The following is a 5,629-nucleotide window of genomic DNA, read 5'->3' as shown; positions in this document are numbered from 1 at the left end:
GTTTTTGCTATAGGGCGCGTGTGCTCGCCAGACAGAGAGAGACAGAAAGTGAGAAATCACTCCCCAGGGGGGATGGTCATGCCACAATCCCTTCTCCTCCATTCTCCTCTCGGGATCTTGGGCACGCACACGCGCCCGGTGTGAGTTTAAGCCACCAGGTCCGGGATGTGAACTGCGTCGACTACATGGGAGTCCAGTGACACAGCCATTACGCTAACTGCTGGTTCCCAGTGTAGCGTGTTTTTCAAGCTGCCCACTCTGGGACTCAAACTGCTGTCCAGAACCCTAACCACCACGCCACCTGCTGGCCCTCTCTCGGGGGTGCTCGGTGCTTTCCAGCAGCCACGTGGACATTGGGTGATGGCCATCGGGGTCAGCAGGGCTCTCCGGGATCAGTGCTAGCCGGGGAAACGCTGGCGCTGCCTACTGACTCTCAACCAATTGGGCCTACTGACGGTGACGATGTCCACCAGGCGTTTTGTTCTGGTGGCCCCTGGGCAGGAGTAATGGAGAGTCACACTGGTGCCGTCAGCTACACCAAGAACTTGCTGAGCAGCGGGCCAAAAGGGAAGAATTGTTAGAGCAGCGTTAAAATAATGCCGATGGGGACCAGCAGATGGTGTAATGGTTATGTCACTGGACCTCCACTTAGTGGACTGTGGACTATGGTTCGCGTCCCGGACCCAGTGGCTTAAACTCACACCGGGTGTATGTGCATGTGCCCTATAGCCAAAATCTCTTTAAAATAAATAAATAAATAAATAAATAAAATAAGATGAAGATGGGCCTTTAGTAAGAAAAATCATGGGTCTGGAAAACAGCCTTAACATTGCTGACGTGCAAGCGTAAGTGAGGGCCGCGTGCTCGTGTTAGACGGCCCCTAACGTGTGGTTATGCGGCGGGATTCCCCAGCGAGGCGCCTTGATGATTTCTAACTACAGGCCAAATGACTTTTTTTTCGCTTCTGTGTTTTTCCGAAACACTTACCTGTCATATTTTGTCATAGAAACACTAGCCCTCTTCTGGTCTGATGTTCCCCAGTCCATGGGCTGCTTCTTATTCTAATGAACTCTTTACATGTTATTGTGCCTCCAACATTTTCCCGTCACCTGCGGGATACCGACAGAGTCAGCAAAGACGTCCCCACAGCACAGCCAGAACAGGACAGCACAGCTGTGTTCTTGAGGGGGATCTGAGGCAGGGTTAGAAGGGCCAGCAGAGGGCTGCCTCCATGGCCTGGTGGTTAGGCAACCAGATCCCACGTGGCTGACCCTGCAGTCCGAGTCCCGGACCCAGCAACTTAAGAAACATGCCAGGCACGTGTGTGTGTGCGTGTGTGTGCGCATGCTCTCAATCCCAACAGTCTGAGCAGGTGGAGAAGGGACCGCGGCTCGACCGTTTCTAATTGAGGGGGCGCGCTCTCCTTTCTCTCCTTCTGTGGTGAGCACACACGCCCTCTGGCCAAAGTAAACCAATGAGTAGAAATAGGAAAAGGTGCAATAATTTCCAGCAGCTGCTGCTGTCCTTACAGAGACCAGAGTTGACCTAGCTGTAGGTAGAATGCTATAAATTGCTTCTTTAGCACGCAGGATTGAAAGGTAGGTGTAAGTGATCCCTGATTAACACGAGAGTTGTGAACTATTTCTATCACCTTCGAAGTCAGTTCCTGGGCCGCTGGTGGCATGATGGTGAAGGTGGCTGTATTCCATGTGGCCGACTGCACAATTCAAGTCCTGAGCCTGACAGTGTAAGGGACACGCCAGGTACATGTACATGCACGTCCAAAATATAGGAGACTGGAGAAGAAGGGGTTGATCCCAGGGGTGGCCTCTCTCTTTCTCTCTCTCTCTGGAGAGTGCACATGCCCTATAACAAACTTTTTTTTAAGTTTTCAACTTTTTCTTTTAAGAGGTTTTTGCTATAGGGTGTGTGCTCTCGCGGGAAAGACAGAAAGCAAGAAATCACCCCCCCGGGGGGGATGGCCACACCGCAATCCCTTCTCCTCCATTCTCCTCTCGGGATCTTGGGCACACACGCACACATGTCTGGCGTGAGTTTAAGCCACCAGGTCTGGGACTCAAACCGCGGTTGACTACTGAGAGTCCAGCGACATAGCGATTATGCTAACTGCTGGTCCCTTAAGTTTTCAACTTTAATGAAATGACTTTGGAAATATCATACATTTCCATGACACCAACTCTACAGTTCCGGGGCCACAGTAAGATACACAGTCCGTGCCTAACACGAATGCCAAGGTTTCAAGCAGTCACTTCTGTGACGCGGCAAGCGAGAGCAAGACAGCAGCCACCTAGGAAAAGCCCCGCAGCTTCGGACGGGGTGGATCCCAGGACGCACAGGACAGCCGCTCTCCGGCCCAGGTTCCTGCCCTGACCCCGTGACCAGTGCGAGGCTGCCGAGGGCTGGTCCAGTAGCAGCACCAGAACCTGCCGCGCCCGTGGTCGCAGCGCCGGCACTCAGCGTGTCTGCTGCCTGCTGGTCTGACACCCCCCTGGACTGGTTGAGAGGCACCATTCCGGGCCCCATTAGACGCCAGAGAGCCCACTGCAGCCTCGCCTGTGTTCAGATAACACTGATGCACACTCTGGATCCAGCTCGGGTCAGAGCAGGGCGCAGGCGGGCACCATACAGGCCTCAGGGCTGGTCAGGAGGACTTGGACGGTAGATGTCGTGGTTCCTCTCCTTTCTCTCTTCTCAGGAGATGGCCTTATGACAAATGTTTTTAAGTGAAAGGTTTATTTTTTTTTTTAATTTTATTCATTCATTTATTTTAATTTGACCAGAGAGACAGAAAGTGAGAAAGCAAGTTACCAGGTCCAGGACTTGAACCATGATCGGCTATGTGGGAGTGTCCAGCGCCTTAACCAGCATGCCTGTACACCAAATGTTTTAAAAAGTAAATTCCTGCGGCCGGCAGGCTGGCCAGTGCTGTAGTTAGGTTGACGGGCATCGAAGCCCGAGAAACAAGTACCCATGAAGGCATCCACATTTCGTTCATTTTGTCTTTTTAAAGGTCTAGAGAGATTTGTTCCGAGTTGAACTCTGCCGTGACTGGGACCTTCCGCCTCGCCACTGCCCGCAGCGATGCCAGGGGTCAAGGCAGAAATAACCGTGCCCGGGACTGCAGATGCTCACAGTTCGAGATGCACTGGGACTTCCAGGGCTTTTCAAGGCCTGAATTAATAACAGGAAATTCAGGAAAACTAGAAAACCTGGTTCTGTGGATGGCATTGAGGACATCGCTGAGCAATATAAAAATCACGTTGATGGGGGCCAGCAGGTGGCGTAGTACTTACAGTGCTGGACTCCCACATGGCCGACTGTGGATCAAGTCCTGGACCCGGTAGCTTGAAAATCATGCTGGATGTGTGTGCGTGCTTGCCCAAAATCCCGAGAGGAGAAAGGAAGGGATTGTGGTTAAGCCATTCCCCCGGGGGCGCGATTTCACTGTCTCTCTCTCTGTGTCTCTCTCTGTGTCTCCCTCTGTGTCTCTGGCAAGCACACACAAAAATATCTCTTTAAAAATCACATGGGACCAGCAGATGGCGTAATGATTGCATCACTGGACCCCCACATAGTTGACTGCGGTTCAAGTCCCAGACCCAGTGGCTTAAAACTCACATAATATGCATGTGCATGCATGCCCAATATCCCGACAGGAGAGTGGAGGAGAAGAGACTGTGGCATGGCCATCCCCTCAGGGGGTGATTTTTTGCTTTCTGTCTCTCCAGCAAGTGCGTGTGCCCAATAGCAAAAATCTCTCTAAAAAATAATAATGTTTATGAAAATGAAAAATGTACTCTCTTTTTAAAGTTTTTCTTTCATGAGACACAATAGCAGGCAAGAAGGTCTGCTTTTTTTTTTTTTTTTTAGTTTTTTGTGTTGTGTGTTCTCTGGAGAGAGACAGAGAGAGACAGTAAGAGGGAACGTGAGAAATCACCTCCTTAGGTGGAATGGCCATGCCACAATCTCTTCTCCTTTCTCCTCTTGGAATCTTGGGCATGCACTCACACACACCCAGTGTGATTTTCAAGCTACCAGGTCTGGGACTCAAACTGTAACTGGCCACATGGGAGTCCAACAGCCCAACCACCATGCTACCTGCTGGCCCCCCAGAATGCACTCTTTCTGCCAGAGGACTCCTGTACTTGCCAGAGAGAAATGGAGTGATAGGGAAGGCCCATCCCCCAATGAGGCACGGTCACACCACAATCCCTTCTCCTTCATCTCTCCAACCTGTCAGGATTTGGGATATGTCCTCAATGAGTTTTCAAGCCACTGGGGCTAAGATTTGAATTGAGGACAGCCATGTGGAATCCAGCTCCCTTAACCACTAGGAAAAGTGTACCTTTTGATGATTGGATTAATATGAACGTCCAGAGAACTGAGTTTCCACAAATACAGGTCAGAAATGGCAGGTGGTAAAGATCATTCAAAAGTAAACCACCAAGGGAACCAGCAGTTAGTGTAATGGCTATGTCGCTGGACTCCCACGTAGTCGACTGTGGTTCACGTCCCGGACCCGGTGGCTTAAAACTCATGCCGGGCGCGTGTGCGTGCGTGCCCAAGATCCCGAGAGGAGAATGGAGGAGAAGGGATTGCGGCGTGGCCATCCCCTCTAGGGGGGTGATTTCTCACTTTCTGTCTCTCTGTGTCTCTCTGTCTGTCTGGCGAGCACATGCGCCCTATAGCAAAACCTCTTCCAAAAAAAAAAAAAAAAAAGAAAATCACCAAGTCTCTATACTGATTTCGGACAAAATAGGCTTTAAGATAAAAACCGTAAGAGACAAAGAAGGGCATTACATAGCAGTAAAAGGGCTAGTCCATCAAGAAGATGTAACGCTTACAAACATCTATGCACCCAACTCAGGAGCACCCAAATACGTAAAGGAAAGACCGCGAGATCTAAAAGGAGAGATAGACTGTAACACAGTAATTGCTGGAGAGCTCAACACCATAGTATACCTTTAGGCAGGTCAACGAGACAAAAAATAAGCAAAGTAATTCAGGACTTAAATGATGCCATACATCAGATGGACTTGACAGACATTTATAGAACTTTCTACCCCAAAAATTGTTTTTTTCTAAATCTGTGAAGAATATCTCTGGTAATAAGACTGAGATTGTGTAAAATTTGTAGATCGTTGGGTAGGAATGACATTTTGATTATATTAACTCTTCCAATCCAGGAGCATGGGATGTCCCTCCACTTGTTTGTGTCATTTTCAATGTCTTTTTCTAGTTTTTCATAGTTTGCCTAGGAGAGGTCTCTGACTTCTTCGGTTAGGATTGTGTCTAGGTGTCTTACACTTTCTGGGACTGCTGTCTTCAGGTCTGCCTCAGTCTGCCCGTAGTTCGTGTACAGGAACGCTGGAGGTTTCTGGGTGCTGGTTTTGTATCCTGCCACTTTACTGCCTTCATTGGTCACTTCCAGGAGGTGTTTGTGGTGTGTGGGTTCTATTAGATTTAGAGATAATTTCACCTTTTCTTTTCCTATCTGAATGCCTTTTATTTTATTCTCTTAACTGGTTGCATGGCTAGGACTTCCAGAACTATATTGAAAGGGAGTGGAGAAAGTGGGCAGCCTTGTCTTGTTCCAGTTTTCAGGGGA

Source organism: Tupaia chinensis, unplaced genomic scaffold (assembly GCF_000334495.1).
Source record: "Tupaia chinensis unplaced genomic scaffold, TupChi_1.0 Scaffold143624_1, whole genome shotgun sequence".
In the NCBI taxonomy this organism is placed as follows: domain Eukaryota; kingdom Metazoa; phylum Chordata; class Mammalia; order Scandentia; family Tupaiidae; genus Tupaia; species Tupaia belangeri.
The sequence above is the reverse complement of the archived record's forward strand: the minus strand, read 5'-3'. Positions refer to the sequence as shown.